This window comes from Pseudophryne corroboree, chromosome 7, assembly GCF_028390025.1.
Source record: "Pseudophryne corroboree isolate aPseCor3 chromosome 7, aPseCor3.hap2, whole genome shotgun sequence".
Classification (NCBI taxonomy): domain Eukaryota; kingdom Metazoa; phylum Chordata; class Amphibia; order Anura; family Myobatrachidae; genus Pseudophryne; species Pseudophryne corroboree.
Window position 1 is genome coordinate 155,606,434 of NC_086450.1, and position 15,122 is coordinate 155,621,555.

Here is a 15,122-nt window from a genome sequence, read left to right on the forward strand (position 1 = left end):
TGCCTTTTTTGCATCAAGTGACATTATTATGCCTGATTGCTGGCTATCAGACTTGTTCATTGTATATATAACTGAGAGAACACATCTGACTTTAACCACTGAATGGCGGCCCCAAATAAACCCCATTTGGTCTGAGTTGTTAATATGGGAAAAGACATCTTTTAATCTGTCTGCCTGGATTTTTGTTATTCGTTTATAATCTAAATTCAGTAGTGAGATTGGCCTATAAGAGATTTGCCCGGTTTGGGAAGAACCTCGAGAATAGTGGAATTAAAATAAAGCAGTAATTTTTTAGAAGAGATAAATTCAATTTAGAGATGTGCGACGGACACCTTTCGTGTTTTGGTTCTAATTCCCTGCTCGTGTTTTGGTTTTGGATTGGTTTTCCCAAAACCACCGTTTTCTGTGTTGGTTTTAGATCTGGATGATTTTTTGAAAAAAAACAAACAACAAACAGCTAAAATCACAGAATTACGGTATTATTAACGTCAATAACATTCATTTCCACTCATATCCAGTCTATTCTGATCACCTCACATCTCACAATGTTGTTTTTAGCCAAAAGGTTGCACCGAGGTGGCTGTATGACTAAGCTAAGCGACACAAGTGTGCGGCATAAACACCTGGCCCATCTAGGAGTGGCATTGCAGTTGCAGACAGGATGGCACTTAAAAAAACTAGGCCCCAAACAGCACATCATGCAAACAAGAAAAAGAGGTGCAATGAGGTTGCTGTATGACTAAGCTAAGCGACACAAGTTTGTGGCACAAACACCTGGCCCATCTAGGAGTGACACTGCAGTGGCAGACAGGATGGCAGATATACAAAAGGCCCCAAAACAGCACATCATGCAAAGAAGAAAAAGAGACACAACCACCTGGCCCATCTAGTAGTGGCATGCAGTGGCTGAATGTCGAAAGTGGCCCGCAATTTTTCAGTCCACTGACAGCATCTCCTGCATGCCCCTGTCATTTTTTTAAAATTCTGCAATTGGTGGACTTATACGGCAGTACCCCTGGACTAATACAGCAGTACCCCTGGACTAATACGGCAGTGTAAGACAGGATGGCACTTTAAAAAAACCATGCCGCAATCAGTACATGATGCAAAGATGAAAAAGAGGTGCACCAAGGTTGCTGTATGACTAAGCTAAGCGAAACAAGTATGCGGCAAAAACACCAGGCCCATCTAGGAGTGGCACTGTAGTGGCAGACAGGATGGCAGATATAAAAAAAGGCCCCAAACAGCACATCATGCAAAGAAGAAAAAGAGGTGCAATGAGGTAGCTGTATGACTAAGCTAAGCGACACAAACAATTGGCCCATCTAGGAGTGGCACTGCAGTGTCAGACTGGAGGGCAGACATAAAAAAGGCCCCAAACAGCTCATCATGCAAAGATGAAAAAGAGGTGCAATGAGGTAGCTGTATGACTAAGCTAAATGACACAAACAATTGGCCCATCTAGGAGTGGAATTGCAGTGTCAGACAGGATGGCACTTAAAAAAAACATAGTATCCAAACAGAACATCATGCCAAGAAGTAAAAGAGGGCAATGAGGTAGCTGTATGACTAAGCTAAGCTACACAAGTGTGCAGCACAAACACCTGGCCCATCTAAGGTTGGCACTGCAGTCCCACTGCACTAATGGCAGATACCGGATGCACGTCTAAACGTCTAACACCAGCATAGTTGTTATGGCCTCAGTAATCCGCTATGCAACAGGGTATATATATATATATATATATATATATATATATACAAACGCTCGGCTCCGGCACTCCAGTAATCAGTAACCTGCTAAGGTGCCTTCCCTGTGGGGCCAGCCCACATAGACATGCAAACAAGACCGTCTGAGGAAGGGGATACGGGGATACGTCCCCGAAACGTAACACTATTAAAAACAGCATCCCTGCTCGGATGCCTGCTTCACCATCTTACTAAGTCTTTGAGTGCCGCCTTAATCTTGTTTGCATATATATATATATATATATATGTATATATACGGCAGTGTCACTGGACATATACGGCAGGATCACTGAAATTATACGGCAGGATCACAGGAATTATACTGCAGGATCACAGGATTTAGACGGCAATACCACTGGACTCATACGGCAATGTCAATGGACATATATACGGTAATATCACTGGACTGGATTTATACACCAGTACCACTGGAATTACATGGCAGGATCACTGGAATTATATGCCAGGATCACCGGACTTATACACCAGTACCACTGGAATTATACGGCAGGATCACTGGATTTATACGCCAATACCATTGGAATTATACGGCACTACCACTGGACACATACGGCAATATCAATGGACATATACGGCAGTATCACTGGACTGGATTTATACTCCAGTACTACTGGAATTATATGGCAGTACCACTAGAATAATACGGCAGGATCACCGGAATTATACGGCAGGATCGCTGGACTTATACGGCAGGATCACTGGACTTATACGGCAGGATCACTGGACTTATACACCACTACCACTGGAATTATACACCAGTACCACTGGAATTATATGCCAGTACCACTGGTATTATACGGCAGGATCACTGGACTTACACGCCAGTACCACTGGACTTATACGCAAGTACCACTGAAGTTTTACATCAGGATCACTGGAATTATACAGCAGGATCACTGGATTTATACGGCAGTACCGCTGGACATATACGGCAGTATCAATGGACATATACAGCAGTATCACTGGACATATACGACAATACCACTGGACATATATACGGCAACACAGGGACACCACCACTGGACTGATGCAGGACAACACAGCACCACTGCAATGGACTAGACTTATACAGCAGCACTGGACATTTGGCAGTAGAGGACACCACCACTGTGACTAGACTGATGCAGCACAATACACCACCATTGAACTGATGCAGCACAACACAGCACCACTGGACTGGACGTATACAGCAGCACTGGACATATGGCAGCAGAGGACACCACCACTGTGACTGGACTGATGCAGCATAATACACCACCAGTGAACTGATGCAGCACAACACAGTACCACTGGACTGGACTTATACAGCAGCACTGAACATATGGCAGCAGAGGACACTGCCACTGTGACTGGACTGATGCAGAACAAGACACCACCACTGGACTGATGCAGCACAACACAGCACCACTGGACTGGACTTATACAGCAACACTGGACATATGGCAGCAGAGGACACAACCACTGTGACTGGACTGATGCAGCACAAGACACTAACACTGAACTGATGCAGGACACTGAGGACGGAGACATGTCCTCTCTCTACACTCTCCAACGTGAAAATGACGGCGACGCGCGGCTCCTTATATGGAATTCAAACCCAGTGAGAATCCTACAGCGGGATGATGATGTTTTGCCTCGTTCTGGTTTCCGAGTCAGGTGGAAAAACCCGATCCTGACTCGGATCCAGGCTCGGGTAGTGAAGTCCGGTAGGGTTCGGTTCTCAGGGAACCAAACCCACTCATTTCTAAAATTCAATAAAAGCAAAATCTAACATATTGCATATTCTTAGTGAAAATATTTTCTAAAATTTCTCCACTGAGACTATCAGGCCTGGGACTTTAAGAGACTTTAAATTCTAAATATGTTTGGACTTTCTTCCAGAGTAAAGATCAGAGGAGAGGCCAAACCAGATGGAAGCTTGTGATAAGGCCTAGCGTCCCAGTCAATGGAGGGAGTTGAAGCATCAGCAGGTACAGAGGTGTAACAAGGGTAGGGCGAGCAGGGTGCATGCCCTGGGCGCTGTGGCAGCCCCAGCAGAGGGGGCACCACAGACACCTGCACTGCCCACTCGCCCCATGGCAAATCACAACTAGCGGCAGTGCAGGAGCCCGCCCCGCAGCCTCTGGCACTACAGTGAGTCAAACTGACTCATTATAGTATACCGCTGTGACAGAGGGGAAGCCCGATCATCCACGATGCTGGCTGGCTGGATGAGAGGGGCCCTCCCCTTTCCTCTCATCTTTCCTCTCATTGGCTCCCTTCTCCCCTCTCCTCACCCATACTCACCTCGTCTCTCCCCGAGTCCCCGCGCTTCCTTCCTGCCAAACACTGGCTCTTCCTGGCTCGTGTCTGGTGCCGCTCCCATCATACAGTGGTTTCTGTGCTGGAATATTCTCCACTGGTGGGGTCACAGGTGCAGGTACGGAATGGCTCCTCCCCTTTGGCCTCTGCAGACTGCAACCCGGTGGGGGGAGTCATGTCTGGCACTGTGGGGCATGTATCTGGCACTGTGGGGCATATATCTGGCACTGTGGGGCAATGTATCTGGCACTGTGGGGCATGTATCTGGCACAGTGGGGCATGTATCTGGCACTGTGGGGCATGTAACTGGCACTGTGGGGCAATGTATCCGGCACAGTGGGGCATTGTATCTGGCACTGTGGGGCAATGTAACTGGCACTGTGGGCAATGTATCTGGCACTGTGGGGCATGTATCTGGCACTGTGGGGCAATGTATCTGGCACTGTGTGGCAATGTATCTGGCACTGTGGGGCATGTGTCATGTATCTTGCACTGTGGGGCAATGTATCTGGCACTGTGGGGCATGTATCTGGCACTGTGGGGCATTGTATCTGGCACTGCGGGGCATGTAACTGGCACTGTGGGACATGTATCTGGCACTGTGAGGCATTGTATCTGGCACTGTGGGGCAATGTAACTGGCACTGTGGGGCAATGTATCTGGCACTGTGGTGCATGTATCTGGCACTGTGGGGCAATGTATCTGGCAATGTGGGGCATGTATCATGTATCTGGCACTGTGGGGCAATGTAACTGGCACTGTGGGCCATTTTCAGTGGCCACACCCCTTCTGGGGTGTGGCCACACCCCTTCTGGGGTGTGACCATGCCCATTTTTTGCCGCGCACATGCTTCTTTTATTGTTTTTTTTTTTTGGGGGGGGCCACCATTTTCCATCTTGCCCTGGGCTCCGAAAACCCTAGCTACGTATGCTTTTAAAAAATTTAGATTAAGATTTTACTGCATAAATATACAAGCATCAGGTTGACTTTTTCCTTTATTTCAGAATACTATCACGCTTTTTTTTTTCCAGTTTGGCGTGTCAAATGTGAAAGGCATTAAGACAGCAGTGTAGATCAGATACTGTTTTACTTTCATAGCCTTTAACTGGGAGCTTAGTATATTCTTTATTGCACAAAATTACTATTAGTGAGTGCCGGGACACACAAAGCTTATAACTCTCTTTTATTCTGTGCCACAGCTAGGCATTCGAGTTATGTGCTTTATTGACAGTCTTCTATATCACTCAGTTATGTTATTGAGGATGATGAGAGATATTGGCTGCACAAGGACAACATTGGATAAAACACAAAAATATAAATATTCTTTTTTTAGCTTTTTTATTTTTAGTCATTAGTCTCATAAAATTTATTTGAAGAACAATGACACTATAAAAATATAATTCAATTACAATCATGCTTCTGAACAAAATGTGACTTTTTTTGGTTAAATTAATTAACTGTAGCGTCTCAGCATATGTAACTTTTGTTTGAAGAAAATATTTCTATCAGGATACATAAAAAAGGGCATTTTACCATAGCAAATTAAATTATAAATTGCTGGGAATATTCTTTTAAGATGTTAACTGATGTCATAAATGTATTTAGTCTCACTAAAGTTATATATTGTATATTTAGCATAAGATGAAAACATGCACACACACCCCAAACAATATGTCAGCTGCACTCCGGGTACCATAGTAAAAGGCACCCGCGTCTGAGTTACGTCTAGCTACATAACTTGCTGATTAGCAGTCCTATATAATTTATAAGGGTGGGGATATAAGTGTGGGGTTGTAAAAGTAAGGTTATAAAGGTGGACTTATAAGAGTGGAGTTATCCATAATTCAAACTACCCTGATCAATGTCTATGTATAGAAGTACCAATTGCTATTGTGATGGTCATCAACTGCTGTAGCAGATAGTAAGTGAAGGTGGAAGTAAAATGCACAAATAACTGCACCTATACTGTAGCACAGAAAAGTTGAATACTTATAGAAAATGTCATCTTATTTTAGGGATCAACTGTCCAACCATTTGACCCCCATTTTTACATAAACTATCTTTTTATGTATCAATTTGCAATTTAGTGCATTTTGCTTCTACATGCCCTCATGCAAATGACATAAATTCTAAGCATTTAATTTAAAATAAGATATTTTCTGCTTAGTAAGAAAGAATGTCCCATATAATGACCATTCCATAATTTTCTTATCTGCAAATGATCACAGCAAAACAAATTCAATTGTTTCAGAGACAATTTGAAGACTTGTTAAATGACTAAGAATATAAAAGTGCAGCCTGTGATTTCTCGTAAAAAAAAATTAAAATAAAACATCACTAATTTCCTAATGCACAGAAACAAAGGATATCATTCTTCCTGACCTGACTGGAGTGGACTGTAACGCCATGCTTTTTTTTAATAAAATGAGCAGCTAATTGTGATTTCTGTTTAGTACTCCTAATTACCATTTGTTTGTTTTCATTCATTATTAAAAGAGATCAGAACGCTGACTCTGTAGAAATTCAATAAAGTTCACACTATGGGCAGAAGAAAGTATCTCATGAAAGTTCTCAGTGATTAGTTTGTCCCTGTAACACTGATAGATCATTATACATAGGCCACATGAAAGGGTTCCATCTCAAATACAATTTAAATTTAGGCTGTATATGTAGCAAACTGATTGTTTCTATGGATTGTAGACTTACAAGTTCTAGTATTCAGTTGATGAAGTTTCTTAGTGCTCAGAGATCTACAGGGTGTCGAAGACTGGTCTACTGGGTAGTAGAAATTAAGACTAAAAACCAAAACAGTTATGTAAATGAGTAATTTGTTTTGTAAAGTACAATGTGATTAAACTCTGCATATTTGTAAGTATTACAGGGGATCAACTGTCCAACCAACTGACAACCATCTTCACATAAACCATATTTTACAGTATGTATGAATTTTCAATTTAATGCATTGTACTTCTACATGCCCTCATGCAAATCTCATGATTTATGCCCTAATTAGTTAATTGAATAATTTGTTTGGGATAGTGCAATTAGAAAATAATTGAAGTCTTTTGAATTTCCTGTGTTTTTAATAAGCAGTTCAAACTGTTATCGCTTACAAAAATTAAATGAGATTACAGATAAGAGTTTATCATTTAGGTCTCTTGCCATTATTTAATATGCGTACATGTTAGGTTTTGTATTTTCATTGGGATTCCATGGGTTTTTTTTTTTCTGTAGAACATATTAATAAAGGATTTGGTAGTCAGCCAAATTCTAAAATATGGATTCAAAGAATCCTTACCTTCAAAGAAAGCACCAAACTAAACATGTAGCAGATAAGAATAAAAAATTAAGGGAAAGGTCAGTTTATACAGAAAATAGCAGAATTGAGGTATCTTGTTGTTGCAGCAAGTGTTCTACAGAACATATTTCAGAAATTAGATGATACTGGTTATCCTCTGTAACACAGATATTGTTTTCAAATAAACTCATGTTCAGTCTTTAAATTTGGAGAAAGGCACAGTATATATTTCCCTGTTATGTCAATTTACATCTGTTTTCATGTGTGTTTGCATAAATTCTTAACTTATGAAACCCACATGAAAAATGTGGTTTATCTGCTATGTACTTTTATTTGGAAGACCTTTGTATGTTTTGCCAATAATTCCAGATTCATCTTATTGTTGAACAGGTGGTAATAGATTTCCATAATTCTATCTCATAAATATAGATGGCAACTCAATTCAGGTTGATGAGCAATACTGTATGCATTTAATGTGAATACTGGAGAGCTGCAGTATCTTATTGCAACAGAAACAGGCTACAGTAGCAAAACATATCCTGTTTTGGTGGGAACTTATCGCATTCACTCTGTACATTAATTAGATAGTATGTCTACATTGCTACATTTACAACTAAGGAATACAAATATCATATGGTAATATGGAAATCATATGGCATTTTTTCAAAGATAAATAAAAGTGTATCCACTGTTGACCTTGATAGCATAATATATTTTATTATATTTAGTTTTTAGTTATGAGATCATGCCACATGACTGAAATGTCTCCTATATAATTTAAAGATAATGAGACTGCTATAAAAGACTTTAACCTTAGTAATGATAAAATGATATAGGTCCTACATTGCTCCTTTGAGCAGGAAGCATTAAAAGCTTATTTAAAAGGGATCTTGACATTTAAATTCATATTCCCCAACTGATAATGAGATGATTGGCAAATGATTATAATTAACTTCTCCAGCCTTCCTTTATTAAAAAAGCAAATTTTAAAATAGATTCTAGCCTATATACCTGTTTTGTGGAGATTTAATCTCCCATGTATGGAGTACATTTAATAATAAGTACTCATTAGATTTTTACCAAAATACTTATCTATTTACTAAAAAAGCACTAGAGGAGTCTCAATTTATATATTTTTCCTCTTCTTTTTAACATAAAATGTTCTCGAAAACATATTAAATGATTATACAGTTTTTCACTGCATTTTACTAAAATTTGGTATTACTTAAACGTGTTTTGCTGCAGAACGTTCTTTGCAAAATACTCATTATCTGATCTCTTCATACAGTATAATATCCTACATTTTAATATAGAGATTTAATTGCCGCCACACTTTTGTAGCTCTTTCAGAAGATGCTCTTCCACATCTTCAGGATTGTCTTGAGGCTTCACTACACAGAGACACATACTCAGAACTCTATCAATTAAACTTTATCAGTACCCTTTCCCACTCCATTTGAGAATGACTCTGGAGCAGTTTCAGACATACGTTTTGTAATGAAACCCTGTAAAATGATTATATGTGCATTCTATAAAAAAAAATACATTCTATACTAGCATTAACTAAACCACACCCATGTTCTAATCATTACCATATGATCTTTCAATGGTCGAATAAAAATTGTAATAACGTTACAGCATTCTGTGAATAAGGAACAAAAATTCTTAAACAAAATGATACAAAAATCTCTTATGTAACATTATATATCTTTCAAGGTAGGACAATTGCAACTGAAAATAGCTGAAAGAAAATATCAGTCTGCCTAACATATAGAAATGCTAGTAATAGAATATTATCATATTAACATATGTTGTCAAACTGCAACTGCCAGGCTATGCAACTGCCTTCAATATGGCAATTGCAGTGTGACATACTGGGAAATATTATGTTAAACATTACAGTTCCCCCCTTTCATAAGTATAGCACACATCTGTTATCCTTTGATGCTTTTTTAAAGATTTGGTGATATCACTATATATATATATATATATATATACATACATACAGTATATAGATGGATCTTATGATGTCATTTGTGTATCTTTGTGCTGAGTATTAAAAATAGGCAGAGACAAAATTAGCATAAACTTACTGTATTTGTTAAACTGCCAAGGGATTTATGATAGATTAAAAATACTCATATGCATATAAATAATACAATTAATGAAATTAAGTTTGAGCTTAAATATACGTGTAACAATGGGGGTAATTCCAAGTTGATCGTAGCAGGATTTTTGATAGCAATTGGGCAAAACCATGTGCACTGAAGGGGAGGCAGATATAACATGTGCAGAGAGAGTTAGATTTGGGTGGGGTGTGTTCAATCTGCAATCTAATTTGCAGTGTAAAAATAAAGCAGCCAGTATTTACCCTGCACAGAAATAAAATAACCCACCCAAATCTAAATCTTTCTGCACATGTTATATCTGCCTCCCCTGCAGTGCACATGGTTTTGCCCAATTGCTATCAAAAATCCTGCTGCGATCACCTTGGAATTACCCCCAATATCTGTATAATGGTTAGCAAAAGAGATTGGTCAAATCACAATTCAACATGAACTGTATATATTTTATCATAATGTAATGTTTTATTGGCTAATAAACTAATTCTGCCTCATTGGTAATATCTTGCAACCACTAGATAAACATAATGATCTAAATTCACGGGAACTATCCGTGGTGCTGAACACTTCCTGCCTACAGTAATGAGGATTTAAAAACTGCATTTTTCATTTTAAAAATCTTATAAAAAATGATGTGTCTGATAAGTAGCAATCTTGCACAATATTTTATATTATGTAGATGGTTCATTTACTGTATCCATTATTATCCAAATCTGGATACAATTGTTATGAAGTCCTACGAAGTTTATGCTACACAGTCGCATAGACAACTCTGGTTATGGTTACACCCTTGAAGGGAAATACAATTATTTGAATACTGGGAAACAACTTTTCAGTTCTGACATTTAATATAATTTATCATTTTGATATAGAGATTTTGATTACTGGATGAAGATTGTATATAAGTGAATTTCAATGTGCATCTAACAAGTATGATTAGTTTTTCAAAAATCAGGATTGTATACAGTTAAACAACTCATCTGTAAACTTTAGAAATGTCAACATTTAATCTAAAGCATGTGTCTGTTTTACAGAATAAAAACAAAATACATGTTGTTATCATTGGCTTATAAACCACAATAACTTGTGTAGAAAACAAAAAAGTTTAACAGATATTAATTGTTATTAAAAAAAAATGCTGCTTTCTAATAAGCTATGATTTTTCAAATTAAAATGTTCCTTTTTCATGGAATACAGCAATCAATTGTAATTCATTATCTAATAACTCCAACAACAACCCATTAAGCACCTCAATGAAGTAAATTGGCAGGAAGAAAAGAAAGCAATTAGGTTACATTTGTGGCAAACAAATGTGACACATTCATCAGAGCCAAAAATATGTTTCACACCAAGTAAAAAAAAGGCAAAACTGACAAATAAATCAATGACATCTGCAGAAGATGCTTTTTACTTAAAGTTTTTGTGTTTAATGTCACTTTCAATCTAACTGCCTAAAAGGAAATTATTTTGCTTAATGAAAGTAAACACAAAAGCTTGAAAAAAAAAAACAGAAAAAAGTCCTCCAAAAACATATTTTTAATGAAGCCTCCTGTCAAAAATGTGCTAAATGTGTTCCTAATTGACAACTGATTATGCATCCTTCTTCTAAACCATATGATACACTTCTCAACAGCTAGCATGATCTGAAATTGAAAAGAATTGTCACAAAATGTTATTCAGTATTACATGAATCAAACATCTGCTGGACTTTAATGTTTACAATAACCCAATATGTCAAGTTGAATCAGTTCCCAGCAACAAATATTGAACATAGATACTGTACTGTAGGATGTACCAGGAAATCTGTGCTATTGCTTGCCACAAACAGCTCTATGAGTTTGAGTTCCTTCTCTACCCTTTGAACACCATTTAAGTAAAAATATGGAATACATATGTATATTATTAATTGGGATAACCTCACCATGACACCTGTATTACAGATTTTTAAGGATACTAGATAGTCCCATTACCATATACATGCACAAGGCCATTAGAACTCACAATTTCTACAAGCATTATTTACAGGATTTAATTGCATGACTTGTATGTTGTAATAACTATATTTACAGGTCCTCATTTAGTTTCTTTGTATGGAAATTAAACTTTGACCTGGTTAATCTGACAGAGATATTGGGTAGATTTGAAAGAAGCACAGGTTTTCATTGGATAAGCCAAATATGAGGTACTGTAGTAACTATGCATTATGGTGCAGGTGTCAAATTTCATATTTAAAACATGAACTTCTAATTGATAACATTATGGGACAGATTTCAAAGTAAGTCAGCTGCAATTACTGCCGTATTTGTGCACAGAAAAAAATGCTTTTTTTTCACATGTACAGTATACAGAGTTGAATACATATTTGAGATCACTTCACACTGCAACTATATGCCTTCAAAAGACTCATAAGTTTTGAGTTGGATGGAAATTGGATGCATGTGTGCTTTCATTGTGTGTATGGGTAAAAATGGTTATATTCTTCTTCATGCAGAGTTGTATTCATCTAATAAAGTATCTGACTATATCCATTTGCTTAGTATGATGCTTATCATTATCAGCCTATCCTTGGTTCAACAGATGTACCTGGAAACATGCTTATTCATGTTCTGACTGAGTCAAAGGATATAACCTCACCAAGAAAATCTAGTAATATTGGTTTAAATTAGGGAGTCTATTGTCACAATATATACTAAGTATTGTTTTCAATTACTGTATATGGAAAAATTTAATAGGTGCGACCAACTGGTTCAAAAAATACATAACAATACTTAAGAAAGAAAAAGAAACCAGTTTAAAAATAGGTGCACTCTTTCCTTAACAATGTAATACCCAAATCTAACTCTCTCTAGACATGTTACATCTGTCCCACATGCAGTGCACATGGGGCCTAATTCTGAGTTGATCGCAGCAGCAATTTTGTTAGCAGTTGGGCAAAACCATGTGCACTGCAGGGGGGGCAGATATAACATGTGCAGAGAGAGTTAGATGTGGGTGGGGTGTGTTCAAACTGAAATCTAAATTGCAGTGTAAAAATAAAGCAGCCAGTATTTACCCTGCACAGAAACAAAATAATCCACCTAAATCTAACTCTCTCTGCAAAAGTTATATCTGCCCCCCCCCCCCTGCAGTGCACATGGTTTTGCCCAATTGCTAACAAAGTTGCTGCTGCGATCAACTCAGAATTACCCCCATGGTTTTACCCAACTGCTAACAAATTTGCTGCTCCGATCAGGTCTGAATTAGGCCCATTATCCATTTGTGTGCCTCAGAATCTAGTCCTTGTGTGAACAGGGATATTAGTAGATTTCATTTGCATAAAAACATTTTTTCGTAAATGTATGACAAACTGTTTCTAACAAGAAGACAGACACAATATTTCTAGGAATAAAAAGAAAATTTTGATCAAGTTTCAGAATGTAAATAAAAACTTGCTGTGGCGAAGGTTAAATTGCTGATGATTTACTTGCTCAGCCCCAAGATTTGAACAAACAATGCTGAACAAAAAGCATTGCTGTGGTCAAGAAAATGCTGACATTGAAATATATGTGGTATGGATTTGGTAACATAAATTCAATAATTTATTAAGTATGAAAGATGTCGAGATTGATGAAGATTTTTTTTTTTTAATGAGCAACATAAAAAGTCCCATAAATCATGGAATTATGTCGATAATAGAAAGGGTTAATGACAGATCATGCCCAAAAATATTTTTATAGAGGTCTCTGATCTATTTTTAATATAGACATTATTACTGGAATGCTAAGCCTATAAAGAAAAAGAATGAAGTGAATGTTATGTATTTGGGATTACTAGAGTATGTCCAAGGGTGCAGAGAGGGATGTGGCAAAATATCTGGTACAAAGTACCCTAGGCCAAGCCTGAAAGGAAAGCATAAGTACTCCCCCAAGAGGATGTGGTCATATTGCCTTTGCCACCTGGTCCTGCCAGCTCTCTTGGTGGCGCAGACCAGAAACTGGACTCAACAAAGGACAGCCAGGGATTAAAGATTTAACTTTCATTTGTTGGTCGGTGCTTATCGGCTCAACTAGCTGAACCCCAAATAAGTGTTCCACAAGAATGCAGCAATGACATGGGCAACTATAGCAACTTTAATTGACTTGTACCACAGATACTAGAGTGAGAAGACTAGTCATTATAATAACTCCAAGCTGACCCAATTATATGGCCACAAGTGCAAGCCCGGGTGTGGCCATAGGTAATCTATTGTCCAGGACAACATGAGGCTTGAATCTGCGGAAAATATTTTATCTTTATAAGTGGGCCAGATACTTACTGTAGTATCCATGTATCAGCCTCATTTGCCTATACACAACCAATGCCCACATGTGGCACACAGACTTGCTAGGTGACCCCATGTTGTAACTTAACTTTTAATCTCTAGTCACCTTCACTTTTTCCACAGACAAATTGACTTTTACTAATGCAATCTCCCCCTTCTTTCTGCACCTCTCTTTATTGTGCTGCATGTATCTCTTCTGGCTCTGAGCCCCTCCCCTGCTCTCACACATCCTTGCACATGTGATTCAGACCATTCTTCAGTTGAGTCCAAAGCATTGATTTAGGGTTTTCCCGCAGATTCCAAGCAGTTTTGCAATCCACTGATTTACTATTGCCAAATATGATGGGAATCTGATGAAAATGCAGACTTTAGAACACATTATAACATCAGCTCACCTTCCTTTTTTTTTTTTTTTACTAGGTGAATAGAAACACCAGATTTCCTATGTGGCAGGTTTAGAACTTGCCACAAAGCCGGCAGCAATCAACCCAAATTATAGACCTGTCTCTGGCAGTATGATCTGTGCAAGCTTAAAGAGTCTAAAAAAAAAAAAAAGAAAAAAAAAAAAAAGGGTTTGGGATCCCCTAAATCATTAACCAGCCCTGGACTCTTCTGGATCAGTGCTGGGCTGGACCTTTTAACCCATCAATGTCCTCCCTCACCCCTCTGCCGGCTGGCTGGGCCACATGCCGAGATCGGAGCTCAGCTCCTTCCAGGCAGCCGCCATCACAGAAGCTCCATGTGTCCTAACGTAATATAGCTGCAGAAGGGCTGCTGAGCATGCCCAGCCACAGGCATCTCCTCCCTTTGCGGAGCTTGTGAGTCAAAGCTCATGGCTCCGCCTCCTGCAGCCTGCGAGTATGGCCTCCTGCAGTGTACCATGTTGGGGACTGTGCACATGAGCGGCTGGTATAGAATGGCCTTAAAAGATGGCAGAGCACATGAATAGTCTCTGTCAGCAGCTGGTGCAGGCTGCTACAGTCATTATGGAACCAGGTTTCTCCCAGGATCTCACATTGGAGGAGGTAAAGGTAAGCGCTGGGAGTACTGATGATGGGGAGTGAGAGGCGATATGGAGCTGCAGCATTGGGGTGCAATGGGGACATGGGGATGAAGCATTGTTGTACAGAGGGGGACAAGGGTGTCTACAGCACAGGTGTACAGAGGGGGACTTGGGTCTGCAGCATTGGTGTACAGACGGGGACAAGGGTCTGCATCATTGGTGTACAGAGGGAGATGAGCATCTGAAGCATTGGTGTTCCAAGGGGACATTGGTTTGCAGCATAGTATTATTAGTAGAAGTATTAATCCTAACCCCAAACACTAATACTCT